The 19,818-nt window shown below is 40.9% G+C and overlaps 1 protein-coding gene across 1 annotated transcript in view; it reads right to left on the reverse strand.

The window, feature by feature from the left end:
* Window positions 1-16,838, reverse strand: part of NRCAM (neuronal cell adhesion molecule) — a 167,697-nt gene extending 150,859 nt beyond the window's left edge. The window contains exon 1 of the mRNA XM_075081001.1: window positions 16,739-16,838. The gene's annotated coding sequence lies outside the window, so the exon portion shown is untranslated. The remainder of the gene's footprint in view (window positions 1-16,738) is intronic.
* Window positions 16,839-19,818: the final 2,980 nt, after the last annotated feature.

Raw genomic sequence — 19,818 nt, forward strand, 5'->3', positions numbered from 1 at the left:
ATAGGGAGTGGCACATTTCAGGCATTCAGAGCATAATGCAATGACAACAATGCAGAGTCACATGAAGCTGTTCCGTGCCAGCTGTGCAACCTTCCCGAAATTTCATTCACTAAAAGGTCAAGAACTTGTGTTACTGTACGTATGAGGCCTTTTAGAAATGTTTTGGAGTTCAACTGCCTTGTAGTTTACTACAAAGCTAACATTTCACCAATTTGCTTCGTAATGTGACATGTCATCCACATACGTTCTACTGGGCAGGAAATGCATTTGGTCTTTTGTGTTGTTTTTGGAACCATGTGGCTGTCTGCCTTCAGAAGAAAAGTTATAGGGGGTATGATGGACAACAGCAATTTCCAATTTTACCTATGTAAATCAGATCGTTTGTTATTATACTAAACAAAGAAGCTATTCGCCTTGAAAGTATTTAAGAATTATGAATCTAAAATCTGAACTGTGATTATTTCAAGTTAAAAAAAATGAAGTAATTTAACCTGAAAATATCAAAGATTTGGAAAATGGTATTCTGCTGAGCCTAATCCTAATGTGCTTGGTTATAAACAAACATATATAACCCAGCAAAATGTAGCCTCTGGCTTAAAAACAATCCTGTATTAAAGCCATAGGTAATCTGTCTTACATAATGCTATTTGCATTTTGTAATCCTGTTAAAAATACTTGTGACATCAAATCAATGTCTTCTATTCACAAATGCAACACCCAAACCAGGAGCTGCGCTCATCTAGTAAGACTGCTTTTGGGCTTTTTCTTTATTTTACGAGTAGTCCTTTGGTAGCATTTGTGGTATACATAAACATCACAGGGGTATGAACTGAAGTTTAATCTTTTAGTAAAAATACAAATTAAATTAAAGAACTATCACCACTTGTCCTCAGAAACTGATGTTCCAGTTTCTGATGAGCCTGATGTTCCAGTTTGGTGAATTATTCATATCTGTGGGGGGTGGGATGGTAACACAAAGTTTTGCCATTAATAAAGCTGACCATAACTTTAGGGTGGGAAGTTAAAATTAAACCTTATGCTAGCCCACCTTATCCCGCTTCAATTCTGAACAGCAATTCAGTTTGTAGCATCAAAAAGTCCCAGGATGTAGGCAGACACCCAAATACACTATACAAGTCCCAGATGAGCCTTAGAATTTCCTAGAGAGTTGAATTCCTTCATCCCCCTGTGCGCAGAAGCATATATTCTGGGTAAACACTTATCATCTGTGCATCACTCTACAGGTCTCTCAGAAGATGTAATTAAGCACCTGAAATCTACAAGAGTTCTCCAGGAGAACTGGGAAAGGTTGTGTTTAGGTTGTGGAGTCTCCTTCCCTGGACACATTCAAAATCCGCCTGGATGCATTCCTGTGCCACCTGCTCTAGGTGTCCCTGCTCAAGCAGGGGGTTGGACAAGATGATCTCCAGAGGTCCCTTCCAACCTCTACCATTCTGCGATCCTGTGCAAGTCAGATGTGATAGGGACCACAGCTACCTCTGAGAAGCAGAATCAGTAGTACTCCTGCCCACTTTCTAACCACCTGGCTGAGAAAAGCACATACCTGAGGATGGGAGATCCAACTTGCAAGCCCTATGTAAGAGCTGGTGATGATTTACTACAGAACGAAGGCTCATCAGAGAACGTGACCTGGCACACCAGCTCTCCCAGCCGTTCCCTCTTGCACAGGGGCTCAGAGCAGATGGAGGCTTTCACAAGCACACCCTGGGTGCCAGCAGGTACGACAGAGAACAGAAGTGACCGAGTCCCCGTAAAGGCCAGCAAAAAAACAGAACGAAGATATCCCACTTCTGTGCCCTGATCACTGGAAAAAGAGTGTTCTTCCCTCCTATACTCCTGAAATGTCCACCTGCAGAAGAACTATAGACAGACTTATTCTGAAGTGGAGAGAGGACATCTCTCAGAATTAGAGTAGTTAAGGTCGGAACAGACTTCCGGAAGCCACCAGGTTTAAACATTTGCCTCCCGCCCTGTTCAGCACAAGAACAAATTCAAAGTTAGATATGATATCCTAATGATTCCTTAATGCTTTTAATGAAAGGAAGACAAGCACTTAATTGGACTGGTCTTCAGAGAGTTCTTATTTCTCATGAGGCAAAATGATAAAAACAAAGTTGTATTGGTCAGGCTGGCTTGCTACCCTATACCAAATAGTTCAAATTCTGGTACAGATGGGTTTAAGTTAGAAGACAGGATTTCACTCTTAGTAAACACACACACACAGCACTACAGTTACAGATATATTCAATTATTACACTGACATTTCTCAGAAAAATATCCTAGAGAGTCCAGTAGATTTCCAAGCCCTGAGATGGTTTAGTTTTAAATCTGATATTCTCTTTAAATTTGCAAATACAAGTGCTGCATGTCCTACCAAGTCTGGCATTCACTTAGCATAACAACAAAGATCCATCTAGCCCAAGGTCTCATCTCTGACAGCAGCTAAAAGCAGATGCCCAAGGGAGAAGGATACATTTGTGGCAATACTCTCACAGCCTCCATCAACTGAAAGCTCAGAGGCTTACTGCAATTTCCCATTGCTCAACTCTACTGCTATAGTGCCTTGATGAACTACTAACATTTTTACACCATTGCTGTAATCAGAATAAAGATCTCCAATTTCAGAAGCTATAGTATGCTATTTGAAACATTACATGCTGTTTGTGGCAATGGCTGTAAAGTCAGCAATAGATACTAGCATAGAAACTACACTTAAGACTCGCTGTGCTTCCATAAAAAAGGCAAAATACCACAAATGTTTTCCAGAAGCTTTTTCAAGTGTGCATCAGTTCCTTTATCTTGATTTTACTATCAGATTATGGTCTAAAACAATATACTGTATATTGTGGCAAGGTCTATAGAATTTATAATGGGGGGGGGGGTGTGTGCGGGGGAAGAAGACAGACGTTCAAGTGTGTCCTATAGCTAAAGTATCAGGACCCTGTCTGTGTGCATACCCAGCGTACTTATTCACCTCCTCCCAGCACGGTCCAGGAACCGTTTGGCTGAAATATCTCAAATCGGCCCCTTGTGTCCCCTGTGCGGCACAGTGACTGAGCAAGCTCCCACCTGCCTTTACAACAAGGCAGCCGGTAAACAGGACCTCTCCAGTTGGAAATTGTGGACAGTCCCTGCAGTTTCCCCAGGCAGCTCCTGCTGTGCATAGGCCAACCCATGGGAGTTGCTTGTATGCTTAAATGCATGAATAGCATCCCTGGTCAAGAATCTGACATTCACAGAGGCTCCCCAAGACAGCTGAAACTGTTCCTGGTTATGCAGCAGTCTCCCGTATATATGCAAGACAGCCAGGAAATGTTTCGTACAGAGCTTAATGTAACCAAGAGAAATAGATTGTGCATAAAGAGCAGAAAATATTTTGTGGAGTCTCGTCTAATCCAGCTGAAGAGACACCCATCACCATCCAGTAAAGGACCATCAGACCCTGAGAGATTAGATTCCCCAGATGAGCATTACCCAATGCAACAGAAACCAGTCAATTACTTTTCCCATCCATCCTTTAAACAAACAGCTGTCTGACTGTGCAAAAATATTGGGAAAGTTACTTGGAGACAAAGGATTCCATTGTCTTTTTCAAGGAATACACTACAGTCGCTTCCCAGCATTTGCCATCACATTAAGCCTATTTCATCTGCATCTGTACTGCTTCCTTAATGGTTGCCAGATTAAAGTTTTTGGCATAATACCTACAAATATTTGTTTTATCAAAGTTGCACTGAACTAAATAATGGAAAGTCATCAAATGACCAATTCAAGCTTCAGATTAATCCTAGAAGCATTACTCCCATTTTACATAGACAGCAGACCAGAAAAAGCCCTTAAGACTGAGACATTTTCATGTAATCTTAATGACACCAGATGGAAAAAATAAAACCCCACGCACTTCTCACACATTTTTCTCAAATACTTGAAGTAAATTCACTGTATCACCAAAGTTCCTGCAAGTACTTAAAAACACTACCCAGACAGGATTAGAGCAGTGCTTCCCAGGTGAAGGTTGCATCTACCACTTACATTACAGGTTCTCAGATCAGTCCAAGTGTAATCAGCTTCACAACTGTGGCTTCTCAAAAAAATCCAACCACAACACCCACTGTTGAATGGTTCCAGCAGTTTTCCTTAGGTAGGACCTTTATACTGCAACTGTCTTGAACTGCTAGTGGTGGGTGGAAGTACACCTTACACACAGGTTACACCTTAGGAGTAGCTGGGAACTGGTGCTGATGTGCAATACAGTCATCACCTCACAAGCTATCATCCCCACCTTCATTTCTTCCCTCCCCAACCTTAAACAGCACAGTTAATTTTCAATTATCCAAGGCAGTAAAGGGGTCAGATAATCAAGAAAAGAAAACCCACAGGGATAATACATGTGTACATGTATTAAGTTACAGAAGAACACCCAACAGCGTAACCAATGCCAAAGAGGTCAGTTACACTATTGACTATGAATGGGCACAAATCTCTTGACTAATACTGACCTCAGCTCAGACAGCACTGCACAGAAGCAACTCTCCTGCCCTGACCTAAGCTTGCTCACAGGAAGCCAATTTGGGGCTTCCACATTTATAGTACAGTTAATACATAACCTGAAAAATAAATACACATAAATTAACCTTAGCATAAACCACAACTTGGAGAATAAACAGAGATACATATAATGGAAAGCTTTTTACTTAAAGCTACTGTATGATGATATTGCTAATGATTACAAATTGCCAGAGTAACATTATCAATCCTCAGGACAGTTGGCAGGATGTGTAAGGGAAGCCCCACCTCCCCCCACCCCCAGCTTCCTCTGCTTCAAAATGTAATGAAGCAAAGTCTCAAAACTCATCCCCTTTCTGTCATCAAGTTTTGTTTTTGTTAATCTAATTAATAATTTGATTACAACAGAATATCATGCATTCATGATACACAGCTGAAGATCACGTCAGTAAGGATAACCTGGCCATGTTGGTTCACCAAACTCTAGAACAGTGCCAGCTCCCTCAGCCATCTCCAGGATACTGTATTTTCTTTACAATATAGTTGTTAGCCTTCCAGTACTGAAGCACTACTCAGAATTAAACTAGTTGGATATAAATCCAAGTTTTTCTTTCTACATCCCCAATAAGATCAATGACCTCAAAACCAGCTTTGTTAACAGCAAAGAAAACTTTTGATGAGTGAGGTATGCTACATGAAATGCTTCTGAAAGTGGAATACTTACACTGAACATTTCCTTGCACACGCAGTTTTTAAACTGTGGTACTGAACAGTAAAACAATAATATTTTTTCTGACCAATTTGACTATATTTAGTGGAGCAAGCTTTAATACTCTTTAAAAATATAAGTGCTAAAAAACTGTACTGCATAATACTCATTAATTGTGTCCAGGAGCTGTAATCATAAATTACAGTCTCTTTAGGACTGGTATTGTATGGACAGATAGCCACAGCCTCCAAGACAACACAGAAGTTTGCAAAGTAATTCGATATAAAAACTCAGAAGTCCTTACACAACAAACAAAGGTTTTAAGATTCTCACTTCAAAGTCCATCTAATCATATTTAAGTATGTAAGCCTTCTTAAAAAGAATCTTTAAATTTTGTTTTACAGTTCTGTGCCTACTATTACAAAATTGCACTCAGAGTAAGATTTACATACTAATTACATGCCTGTGCCTGAATGGCAGGTATTTGAAGTCTGTCATAGGATGGTAGAAACAGCAATGAAGGGAGAAACACGATGAGGGAAATAGAAAATGTCGCTTTTCTGGGTCCTGCTTACAGACTTTCAAGTGTTTCATTTTGGACTCTGTGCAAGTCTTTGAGGACTAGTGTTCAGAAATTGAATTGCATTACCAAGGTTGAGTTATACTTTGTCTTCTATCAGAAAAGTGATGGGTTGTTTTTTCCAGCAATATTTAGTGTTAAAAATTATCAATAGCTGTATTTTTAAGAGGTAAAATTTGATGTTGAACAGCAATATATTTAAAAGTACATAAAATGTTTTATATTCCGAGTCATATTTCAAGGCAATGCCAACACAATATCAATTTAGTTTCTTTTTTTGTTAATTATAAAACTACTTTAATATTGAAACTGGAGGAAAGTAATCAAATAATTCATTATGAAATGCAAATTCATAATTCCACTAATTTGAGTTCTGCTTTTGAAAAATATCAAATATTAGTCAAAGTAGTGCATTAGCTCACCATAGTGAATTATAAATTATTTCCCACAACCACAGATAAAACCTCCCACTAATGAAAGCAAATATTCAACTATTTTTACAGACACGCTTTCAGAAACAGATGTCTCACTCCATCCTTTACTATCCAGCGTAAGTCAGGCACTCAGCTTTAGGGATCAGCATTATTCTGCATCTTCAGAGAAATAAGGGCTTGTACTAACCTGCAATTTTGTTTCAGCATTGTATCACAATTCAGGTCTTTTACATATATATATTCTAGTGTGTAGAATAATCACTGGAGCCTACATCAGGACACTATCACTGAAAGGTCATTTTTCTACTTGTGAGCAGCAAGACAAGGAACAGATGTGCAGCCTTTATGAGAAGAATCTTACAACTGATTCTTTTCTGCACTCTTTTTAACTTAATTCTTTGCAAATTCAGACAATACTTCAGTCATGAGCATCATTCACTAAAGCGATAGCTTGAGGTTTTGTTTTAGTAAACAAGAGAACATAGCTCTGTTAGTAGCTATTTGCATGTAATTAAATAGACCTCGTCTCTTTGCTTTGTCTCCCCTTTCTTTATCCTCCACACTTCCTTACTCCTAACTCTTCCATTCCAATTAATAGGTCTTTTTATTAACAGTCAAACCAGGAAGCTACATATTAGTTGTAATTTGAACTTTCCCATCTATAATAATAAAAATAATTAGCTTGCTGTGTGAACCTTGTTTGTCATGAGTACGGTTAGTAACTGTTGGTGTGTCTTTCAATATCATCTCAGTTCAACTAGGTGGGGGGAGGAAACACAGGAATCTTTGACTCTTAGGACAGCTTTACCTCAGGAGAGAAAACACACATAAGTGTCTATATAACATAATGTACATGAAGGCTAATCCTCTTACTAATGCTAACTTTTGCATTAGCCCTGGCACCAATCTAACTTCCAACAAATTACAACTATTGCACGCGTTCTCAGCAATAGTGTTTCTGTCACTGTATTTAAGGGACAGAATTCAGCCCTTGTAAAATGTTGTCAAGTCTCATAACTTTAAATGAATTTTTCAAAAAACCCAGATGCAAAAATCAACCAATTATTAACAGTAACTCAGGTTTATTTTTAGATGTTTCTAGGCTTCTAGACATGGAGAAAAAAATGAAGCTAGGACACATTAGCCAAGTAAACTATGAAGCTACAAGTCTTAATAAATCATTAATTCCTATGATAACCTTGAGTGTCTGATGCTGTCAGTTCTGCTAGTACATTTCCCAGGATGTGATGAGAAACCTACTCTCACATTTCAATGCCAAGAGGGTTGGAAGGTTGTGAAGTAGTACATAAAACTTTATCTGGAGGAATTTCTCCAAGTTACTCCTGAAGTTTTGATGATGATATCTGCAAATCATCTTACACAGAACCTCTCCAGAAATCCTGCTGTTAAGGGATATGTGCCTACTGGAAATGACACTGGGGAAATTGGAAATCTGGGGCAGCATTTAAGGCTACTTCAGTGTTTCTCTCCAGCACAGCTGGTACAATTGAGACTCCAAGAGAGCAACCAAAGCTTTTAAGACTTGCCTCTGAAGAATACTGTGACTTTGAAACAATGGGATAAAGACTTTGCTTTCCTTACAAAGACTGTCTAGGTTTTACAGGAAAATAATTCAAAGACAAGACACTACCACTGTAACTTGAGATGGTGCATAAGCAATAAAAGCCAACACATGACATGCTTTAATTAAGCACCTGCAGTCCTAGCAAGAAAGCTAAATAAAAATTACTGAACATCGTCTTTCACTAAAAACTACAGTACAGCATTCCTAAAAAGGCTTCTTTATGGAAGTATTTAATTTTAGACCCATAACGTTAAATATTTTCCATGATACTCTGAAGAAGAAAATTACATGCTTTAAAGAACATAGATGTTATTAATAACAAAAAGGAAAAGAATATGCAAATGCTGGGGGATCTTTGTGAAAACGTGAACTTTAATTCAGACAGAATTAAATTATTCTTTAACTACATGAGAGAAACTATTGAGAAAGGAGTCTATTTTTCATTTTAAAATTAAGGCAAACACAGTCCTGGAAACATGCTTGAATTAAAATTACTGGACTCAATATAAATGTAAATGGGTTAGTTTAACAACTCATTATTTACAGGTCAAACTATGTGATCTGATGAACTGTTCTGACTTCCATTGCAGGAATACTAAACCACAGGTGAGTTCTACGCATATATATTTACTTTCATCTTACACTGATAATATATAATACTATTTAATGTTTATGAAATTCTATGCATCTATACTGTATTATTTACTTAGTCATTACCTCACAGTATTTTTACAGGCATAGGCAGTCTCTTTTCTAAGGATTTTGGTTTGGAGTCGTTAAACAATGTGTCTGCCCTCTGGTGGTCACACTCACCTTTATATGTTCCCACACTTTTATATTTTTTAAGTTAAAAACACACTTTATGCCACTACCACCTACACGGTCTGACAGGTAATTTAGCTTTTAGCCACCCTGGGCTGGCTTGCTTCCCTGTTATGTAACTGCTTATATTTCAACCTTACCATGCAGAAATAGCCTGCACATAATTTAAGATGTTCCTCGTTTTGTCTGTATCTAGAACAAAATTTAGACACCAGTTTTTAAAGAGCTCAAGCTACAGGAAAGCAGAAAGCTTGCAAAAATTACCCAGAATAACACCTGAAGTTTCAATTTATATTGAGATTATAAGTTTGGCATTGTCTGGGAGATGTTACACATTGCAATACAATAAAGTGTTGAGTACTAGACTCAAAGGTCCATAGATACATGAAATGCTTCTGAGGGAAAACATGGATATTGAAAACTGTTTGCACATTAATGGTGTCAAATTTGTACTACGTAGAAACTTTTATGAGTTTTTATATCGTGCAAGATTGATATAGACAAAAACATTCAATAAGGACGGACCAGGGTCTGTAGTCCCAGTTACTAGCACTGCTCCTCTGACAGTCACGTGTTAGCTCATGTGACAGGGGAGCAGTCATGCAGCTTCCTTACTTACTTTGTATTATATATCCAGGAAAAAGTTAGAGAAAACTGTTTCCCAGCTCTAAGCCTTCATTGTCAGGGAAGCAGTAGGTGGAATCCTCTCTCCCTCGTTATCTGATGCTTTTAAGGACATTAGATAATGTCAAAAACACACAGACAAACTTCAGGGGGATTCAAAATACCCTTGGCATGTAGAACACTGACATCAGGTTTGTTGGTTGTTTTAGATGTCTAACTGAAAACCAGCTCACGAGCAGGCAAAAGCAAGCCAAACTATACATAAGGTACATATAGCTCCAATATGAAGGGTGGGTTCCTTCACACCCCCACAGATGCCCCAAACACCCTCGTAGTACTACTTGGGACTGGGTTGCAGTAATAGTGATAAGAGTTCTCATCTGCCCCTATGTCCTAATCAAACCTATGCCTAGGGAAGAATAATGATACCTGCAACAGGAAGAAGAGCTCCGAAGACTATGGATTCTCTGCAACAGCTTCAGGAACCTATGTTCCCCCTTTCACCTCCATTTCCAAGATCTTTGGGTGTCTCTGAACTTCACTATAAACAAACATGATGGTAAATGGAAGCAGGAATCTTTTACATCTAGTGAAAAAGACCGTACCCTGTCCACCATCTCTAGTGACAAGGGCTCTTGTCTTCATAACTTACAGACTTGATCATTGCAATACTGAAAAGATTTCCCCATGCTCCAGCAAAAGCAGTGACTTCCTGAAAACCTGACAGGACTCTGCAACATGCAGACTCTAGCTTTCAGTGTTACTCAGAACTCAGTTCACGATGTGGAAAATGGGTTGCCATTATATCTTGGACTGATTGAACAACAACAAAACCTAATCACTTTGGAACCATTAAATTGCTCACAACCAGAAACACTCACCATCCATGGAGAACACAACTCTTCACAGCAGCCAGACCCAGAACACAAAACCTACTGCTTCAAGACTCAAGAATGACTAGAGGCCTCAGTTTATCCAACATTACATGCAAAAACTCAATTTCTGTTCTTTAGTCTTTTAATGAAGAGCTCCCCTGTTGTAAATTTACTCAATTCCTGTACAACTTTGAAAGGACGGGAAAGGAAAAGGAATGTATCTCCCTTTTTCTAAGTATCACTAAGAAATACCTAGTCAGAACAGATTAAAAACCAGTAAAATGTCTAGCACAGCCTATTAACATCTCATCCAAAGCATGAACCAGATTTTGATTATATGTGGCTATCTAACAATTGCAACAAAACTACTAAATTCAGCTGAGCTGACAACGAAAAGATACTTTCCATTTTCAAGAAAAGAGCAGCAACTCAAGGGCATTAAAATCCCTATTTTGTAGTTAGTTTGTCTGGACACCACAGCATTGGTCTACAGGTGGAAATGCTTAGTGGAGGGACCCACAGATTCCACCTTACTCAAAGCGGCAGTAACCAAGTCACTAAACCTGTTTATCCCACCCAAAGAATAGCCATGGCCAAGCTTACCTCTTCTTAATATCGCTAAAAAATTGTAATGAGGAAGGCATATCAAGCACCTCCTGCATTTTGATACCCCTAGAGATATGAACTGCAGCAGTCCTTTGAAACACTGGAGAAGTAGTGAAGAGGACCATCTATCCTGTTACGAAGGGTAACTTGTGGTGTACAAGCCTACTGATGAACAACACTAGTTTCTTAAATACTCTTGAAAACCCCTTTAAGTGACAGGGAACATGCCATGAAGATAACAGGGGTATGTGATCTTTTCCTTCAAATTGCTTGATTTGATAATGCCTAGCAAAAACAAACAATAAAAAAACCCAACCCTTCACCAACAAATTCTTGTTTTTCTTCTTCTGTTCCCCCTCAAGTCACTCATTTCTCTGCTTTTGACGTGCCTTTCGAAACTCCTTCCTCCCTCAGGGCTGGTTGCACTTCCCACCTCACACTGAGGAGCTATCCCCTGCTTCATCCCACACACTCTTATGCATGATTTGTACATACATTCTCTCTCGATCTATTACATTCAGGGTTCCCAAGACTGTTGCCTTTCCATTTAAGTTTTCCACTGAATTTTATTCCCAATTCCCTCATTTCTACCACTTCTTTCTAATGCAAAAGTCAATAATACATTTTGTTCTTAATCATTCTCCTCATACAGTAGTCCTCCTCCTGGATATTTTTTTTTCATAATTCATTATCTTCAGTCTTTCTTTGAATTTTGTTCACTTCTACTACCCTGCCCATGCTACAACATTCAGCAGGAAGATTTCCCTTGGCCAGTGCCTATGCACTGGTCAGTTGACTCCCTGGCACTGTTCTCCACCAGCAGAACTGTTCCCCAACTCCAAATGATGTACAACAGCTGGCTTTTGTACTGATTAATTATATACAATTCCTTTGCATACCCACAGAGCCCTACAGTGTTGTAACATTGTAAAAGCAACTCCTTTAGATGCACCCTCAGAATCAAGTTGGACAAATGCAGCAATGCTGAAAAAAGGGAAAAGGGGAAGTCAGAAGTGAGAGGCACAGTTCAGAATCACAAATAAAATCCATACTCGTGTATAAACACTGTCAGCTCCTCACTTAGGTCACAGTCTAAAGGAAAACGGTGTGTTAATATTTTGGGTGGCTATCCAGAAAAGCCTAATTAATGGCCAGTGACTAACTCATACAACCAGGATGTTATGGATCAACTTTTATTTTCCTCAGACAAGCTGTTAAACAATTATACACTTTAAACCAGAGAAAATTAAAAGGTCATATATGCCTAATGGTGCAGACAAAGTATTAGGATAGCTATATTCCCACTGGGATGATGCATCCAAATTCAGCAATCTTACATGAGTATTTACAGAATTTAGAGAGACTATATTCATAATTATTCTGTCTGATTTAACTGACAATTTAGACAGCTAGTTCCTTTCTAATGTGGCTGTTTTTTAAAGTTGTCACGTCCTCATAAGTTGAACTGGCCTTTTTTCCTCACTTGGCTATTTTTGTGCATCTGAGATGCTCTGCATGAAATGCTGCTTTTTAAATAAAGTTTGGTTGCTTAAAGTAGAATGGGGGTACTGTCAGCTCTTACAGAAACATTTTATAATTCAAGCTGTTATGCTTCCATGCTAAAAAGTTAACAAGGGGAAAGCTGTAATCACATTATGAATTGAGCTATTTCAAAACCGAAACAGTGTAGGAAAACAGTGTATTCACAAAATGAATACTAAGATACGTTTATCCTGATTCATACAGGAAAACAAAAAAAAAATTGAAAGCTTCTTACAACAGTTAATAGAGGATCCAGATGAACATTTCTGTACTTATTCAACATTTACTAGAAGGGAGAAGCTAAAGAGCAATCCAGAAGAGTATTTGCAATGCAATTAGGCTAGACAAGTAAGTCTGAATGTATGCCAGCTGCAGGGGCCTGCCCTTAATTCACACCATCAAATGTCTAGTGTGTCGCACAGTGTCTAGCATCAGTATCTCCAGTATTAAGTCTCATCAGATATGTACTTGTTTACTGAGCATCTTCATCAGGGTCTGAACACATATCTAGCTGTACCTTCTAGCAGTCTATATGCCAGTCCATCACCATCTGTCAGTTAAAGCTTCCACAGATAGAAAAAAAAAAAAAATCAATTCAAACAAATGTGTTCAGCACTCAAACTAAGCTATCATTCACATTTCAATATAAGACTTGAATTCCTTTTCAGTGTTCTTCAACTTTGACCCAGCTCTACCCCCTCCTTCACTGAAAAGGGCAAAGACAACAGCCCAGCAAGTGGGACAGGCAAAACAGACCTCCTTTGTTCACTTTTTCCCTTTCAGTTTTCTATTGAGGTAAATAACTGAGAGCTCAGCCAGCCTCCAGGAGCTCAGAAGAAAGCAATATAGCTAGCTCGCAACTATCCTTTCCTGGTTAACAAGGAGTAGGACAAAACTTATGGTGCATTGTGTTAATCTTATTATTGGAGATTAACTCTTTACAAATTCCCTTAGTATTATATTTCTAAGACGCTATTCATAAATGCGTAAGTTACAATATCTTTAATACTAAATTGAATAGGCAATACACAGCCTTACCAATTTAAAATGCAACAAATTATCACTGCGGAGAAAGTATAACTGAATTTTTTGAATACTATCAGCCCACTCAGGAAGGCAAAACGAAATTCATTGCATATTGCCCAGCAGACAGCCTCCTACATTATTCCCTCAGCTTAACATTACCAAGATATACTTTTTATGTATGGCTTCCCATTTTATCAGCTTGGTTCATAAAACATAACAAAATAACGGATCCAGTGAAAACTGAAGCGCAGAGCTTTTCTGTACTATTCCAATATAATGGAAGGTAAGTAATTGCAATTCAAAGTGATTTGGGACAAATTAATAAAACTACAGACTAACAGCAATTCCACAGCCGCAGGCGAAACAGATTTAATTTTTAGTCTGATTGAGCTATTTGAGCTGTGCAATAAGTTATTAACAAAAACCCAAACCCTTGGTGTATTCAGTATGTTTTATGTCCAGATACCATGGAGAGTCATTTCCCTACAGCAGGAAGAATGGGCAGACTAGCATTACCTTTTCCTGACTTGAAATCAGAATCCTCAAGCCAATAAAATCTGCCAGTTAGAGAGACATCTCATTAACCCCAAGGAACTCCGACCTGGTTACTAAAGCTTCTGCCATCACCTTTTTCAGCACCAGAGAGAAACACCAAAGCAGAACAAGCTAACAGGAGGTAACAGTAAGCATCCTCTGGATTTGTTATTTCATTTCCTGAAAATAGAGACTATTTTAAAAAGCCAAATTTTCTTATTACCACCCTTCTTATCAAACAAGCTGTTGTATGTGTGATAAACATCATGCTTTCTGCAAGAAGGTAAGAAATGATAACTAAGTGATCTCATTCACCTTGAACATTATAACTTTTGAGTATTTTTATGGTTGACAGTTAGATTAATTACAGAACTAAGATACAAGTAGGAGTATGATTAATTGTGGATTTATTCTGCAAGTTGAGAAGAGGGTTTTCGCTCCATCATTAATACCAGCTGGTACACAATACCCCATCACCCAATGCTGTCATAAAGCCGGACAGTTTTCCTTTAGCTACAATGCCTTTGCACAATCCAGAATGTGAATTCATTCAATGGATCCTGAGTTCAACATCGAGCAGCTTTCTGGTTTTGCTTCCTTACATTCAATATTCTCAGAATACAACATTTTCCCACTTCTGTATTGATATAGTCTGACAGCTAATTTTAGACATCCAAGAGAATTTCACAGTACTTTGAAATTCAAATAAGTAACTTTCACAGACTTCAGCACCACACTCTTTAGCAACTCTGGTCACCTGCTTTGCAATTTCTATTCAAAACTAAGGACAGCCAACAACTAAACAAATGCCTGAGGCGTATTCCTACTGTCATGGTTTAACCCCAGCCGGCAACTACGTACCACACAGCCGCTCCCTCACCCTCCCACTCGCCCCCACCAGTGGGATGAGGGAGAGAATTGGACAAAAAAAAAAATAAATAGTAAAACTCATGGGTTGAGATAAAGACAGTTTAATAGGGCAGCAAAGGAAGAGAAAATAATAATAACAAAAGAACATACAAAACAAGTGATGCACAAATGCAACTGCTCACCACCTGCTGACTGATGCCCAGCCAGTCCCCGAGCAGTGATTGCTGCCCCCCGGCCAACTTCCCTCAGTTTATATACTGACCATGACATTATATGGTAAGGCATATCTATTTTGGCCAGGTTGGGTGAGCTGTCCTGGCTGTGCCCCCTCCAGCTTCTTGTGCACCTGGCAGAGCATGGGAAGCTGAGAAGTCCTTGACTTAGTGTAAATACTACTTAGCAATAACTAAAACATCAGTGCATTATCAACATTATTCTCAAATTAAATCCAAAACACAGCACTATACCAGCTACTAGGAAGAAAATTAACTCTATCCCAGCTGAAACCAGGACACATGCAAATGGTAATATCAAACAGATTAGACAAATGTTAAAAATATGCCACACCTGCAAGTCAGTTTTCTGACTTCTGGGTCCTTTGAGCCAGTACGCGACACTATAGTATCCTTCTCTTTCCAGACTATATCCTTTGCCAAAGAATACCTGCAAGATGTGTACCTTGGCATATATGCTGCTCTCAAACTCAAAATGAAGTCCAGATGCCTTCTGACGTTGTACAGTGACCTAGTCTATGCACAGCCCCATATAATTACTATCCATAAGTTATCACATCAATTATGTTAAATTATGGAAGAAGTTGTAATTATTAATAGTGCACCTGTTAGATGCAATGAAGTTTTCTGTTTTCATCTACCTTTTCCGTAATATACTTAAGAATAAAAATGTGTTTTAATACTCAGAAACAGTGAAAGAAATATGCAAAGCCAGGGAACATTAGAAAAAAGGAACCCAGGTGGCTAAATACTGCCTTCTTGACTCAGTAGGAGGCTGTTTTGAATAAACAGTGAAAAACTAGACCTTTATGGATATAAAGACATCTTATCATGATCTATAGGTTCCCCTGTAGAATTAAATATCACATTTTCCATTGTTTTATCTAACTATATGGACAGCTAAGAAATAGTATTCCGTTCACAGAGTACTTGGCAAGATGGAATGGCCTTATTGACTGGGCTGAAGCATGCTATGATCTTAAATATTTAAACAGCTTGGCATTATTAATCAGGTACTGTTTACACTTAAGACTCCGAAGCCTTGGTTTAAACACATTTCAGACTTCAAAACTAACACATCTATGCTGAAGAGCTCAGCAGTAGCTGAAGGTTTAGTTAATTATTACTTTTTAACCAAAGAGCAAGTGTATTTGCTGCTCAGACTTCGCTGTGATCTTCTGCATTAAGCGCCATCAAGAAAGAAGCAAAAAGAGAGCAAATAGGAAGAGCCCGGCATCCAGCCTGATTTTAGCTGTTGTATACCTAAATAAAACTGGCGGTGCTACTCGCTGCAAAAAGCGAAGCGCGGAAGCGGGGGGAGGGGGGGGAAAAGCTGACAAATAAACGTGTAAAAGCCGAAACCCGCATCCCGGCACTTCAGCACAGACAGCTCCTTCCCCCGCACCCGCCGCCCGCCCCCGCCCCCGCCGGGCCCTCGCCCCCGCCGGCCGGCGCACGAAATGGCGACCAACCCGCCCGGGGACGGGGGCGCGTCGCAGCCGCGGAGCGTCTCCGCCCGGCCCGAACGGCTCCGCGGCTGCGACGCACCGGCCACCGCAACAAAGCCTCCGCAGCGGCTGCCGCGGCACCGGGCGCCTCCTCACAGCCCGCTGTCGGGGCCGCCCTCGCAAGGTCTCCGCGCCCGGCGCCGCCGCCCGCTCGCCCGTCCCCTCAGAGGAGCCCCGGGACGGCGCAAGCTGGCGGGTGCGGCAGCCCCCGCAGCCCCTAAGGCGTGGCGCGGTGACAGGGACGGGCCATGGCGGGTACTCACGGGAAGCTGCGGACCCTCCGCCTGGGGGAAGAGGGTCGAGGCGGGGACCCGCGGCCGCGCCGCTGCTCCGCTCCTCCCGCCCGCTCGGCAGCCCGACGAGAAGAGCCGAGGCAGGCGCGCTCCCGCGCCTATCACCTCCCCGGCACCCCCGCCCCCGCCGTACCGCGGGGCGCGCTCCCGCGCGGCCGCGCGAGCTGCGGCGCGGCGGGGCGGGGCTGGCGGCGGTCCCTCGCACCTGAGGGGGCGCGGGGTGGCTGCCTCCATCTTGGCCGCCCGACCGAGGGTCGCTGGGGCTGGCGACCCCCCCCCCCCCCAACCCGGGCGGAAATCAGAGTAACGTGGTCGTCGTCGCGCTTTGTGAGCGGACCTGCAGGCAGTGACAGGTCTCCGCTCCCCCCCGCCCCGCCGAACCACCGGCTCCTCTGGGGCTCTGGAAGGGAACCGACCCGGCCGCCGCCCCGGCCGGAGCCTCCTCAGCCCTTGTGTCTGCTCCCGGCCCTCCCCCAGCCGGGGAAAGCCGAACGCTCTGGTGGGGCAACCCCACACCCACCCCCCTCAGCCGTGCGGGCCCCGGCAAAGGCGGCGTTTTAAATAGGCACATTATTTTCGCCCGGCAGTGTCCCTCTAAATAGATGGTTTCAGCTAGTTCCCAAGCTGGGGACAAGGATATTATTTTACACTCGAGAATAGTCCTATTGAACTCGGAGGCGCTGCTCGCATGTGTGTAGTTAAACACGGGTGTTTGCAGGATTGGAGCCAATAATTTCGGCCGTGGTGGGTACAACAATACAGTAAATTAAACCGACTTTGGAAAGACAGAGGGTTGCATTGCCGGCTTCTTCTGGGGGGCGGTGGAATCCTCCGCGGCACGCCGGTTGTCCTGGGGACTGCCGCAAATAGCGGAGCCAGTGGCCTGCCCACACCTCGTACCAGCGCATTCATCACCAGTCAGACTAAAATTGAATTAGGTTAAATTTCCAGTTCACAAGTTCAGGAAGTCAGACACTTAGACGCGATCGCTTAAAGAGAAGCTGTGGGTGAGACCGTTCGGAGAAGGGTCTCAGATGAGGGTCATTTCAAGCAAACCTTTCTGCTGAGCGTGCCTCTCAGTCGAGAAGCGCTGGCAGTGCTCACCTTCCCTTTCACATCTGGCAGTTCATTTAATGCGCAATGTCAGAAAGCACTTTAATATCGTTTTGAAACTTCTATGGGCTATGCTCAATACTGCTCGAAATTATTCCAAGTCTACGTATAACGTAGTAAATGTGATTATCTGCTGCTGCTGAAATTGCTTTTGGATCAGCCATTTTAGGAATAGCCCTTCGTCCATTGCAAGGTGGCAACTTTTATAGTGGTTAACTCTTTATTATACGTTCCAGGAAACAGCTTTCAAGGTGAACTCTACAGTGATAACTTAATAGTACAAAACACAATGCTCAAGATGAGCAAAAAGCCCTTACCCTGCAACTCTGCAGAAACCCATTACGACTCTGGCAAGTTAAATCTGAACAGCTGACCTACTGAAAAACAACACTCTAGACGAATAACAGTTTCTATAAATGTTATAGTGCATGCATATAAATATCCAAGGGTTAAACAATAAGTCAGACACTACTGCTTCAGACTTTGGAGACATTCAAGCTCCTATCAATCTGAGGCCAGAATATTATTGTTTGAGACCTGAATATGCAAAGAAGTTTAGATGGATGTGAAGAAAATCCTTTTTATAGAAAGAAGTAAGCACTTGAATTTATGGTGTACCCCTAAAAGTTCTTTACGTTTGTTTGCTTGCTTATATTTTTTCTTGCTATACAACTCCCATGTTCCCAACTAATTTATTTCATCTTAAATACAAAAACACTACAGTGTAAGTAAACATTCAGCAATGTGTAAACAGGGAGCCTAAAACATTAGAATATTGCCTGACTTTGCTTCCAAGGTACTGTGTTCCATAAGAAGAATATGTAGCCACTCCTGCCTTTGAAAAAATATGGGTATAAAATGCTTAGAGAAGCATTATTTCTCACACAACTATCTTTTTGCATCCTTGCCAGATTACCAAGGGAACATGGTGAGCCAAAACTTCAGGAGGTGGACTGAAGAACTTCAGTACACTTCAGAGGAAAGACTTGAGTTGTAAGTTTAACTTTCTTAAAACGTAGGAGCAAAGATCTGGTTAGTATTTGGGTGGCAAATGCACCAAATTTTAGAAGCACAAACAATGGGCTGTGACAAACCACCTGGTGCGAGTTAGACCAGAGCAACCAAATAAATGAAGAGATTTCACTGCAGGGAAGGTGTAATAAACAACTCTATACTGATGTATGATTAGGCTGAAATGTTGCAGCTGGTATGATTATACCCTTATGATTCCCCTAAAATTTAAACTCTGTATTCCTTGTTTTACTGTGATAAACAAATACAGACATCCGGTAGCACAAAGCAGAACTTTCAAAATGGTGGCGCGCATACAATTGTCAGTAAACAAGTAAATTCAAAGGCTTATATAACCTCTTACAGAGCTAGGAGCTACTTCTGCTGTTGATGGCATCCACTATTGTGGACGAGTGCCATCCATACCGGCAGCAGGATGGTGGCACCAAGCAAAAAGAAACAGGTGGGCTTGTTGGCATAAACAACAACAGCCATTAGATAAGCGGAAGTTGTATGGCTGAAGGAATAGCAGTTTTCAGAGTTCTTCTCTGCTGCCTCGTGTCTTTTCTATACTCATCTATTTGTAGCATTTCTCCTCACTTTGCCTGCTGCAATTATTTCCATGGATGGGCAGTACCAAACTGTAGTGGTTTAGTCTTCAGGTTGCTTTAATATCAACCTTGATTCACTTAGCTATCTACCACTTTCCTCTATATTAATCTCTCAGGTTCTTCTATAGTCTTTGCTTAGGGAAGCACTGATCAGGTACATGACGCATTCATTTGACTGATACACAAAATTGATACACATACACATAATCACGGTATTGTGACACAGGAAATCTATCAAAAACTTGTCTGTGATGGGTATCAGTCATGATCCAAACATTTGCAAAGTGTTTTTAGGAATAGGTTACCAAATAATTC

This window comes from Phalacrocorax aristotelis, chromosome 1, assembly GCF_949628215.1.
Source record: "Phalacrocorax aristotelis chromosome 1, bGulAri2.1, whole genome shotgun sequence".
NCBI classification, from domain to species: domain Eukaryota; kingdom Metazoa; phylum Chordata; class Aves; order Suliformes; family Phalacrocoracidae; genus Phalacrocorax; species Phalacrocorax aristotelis.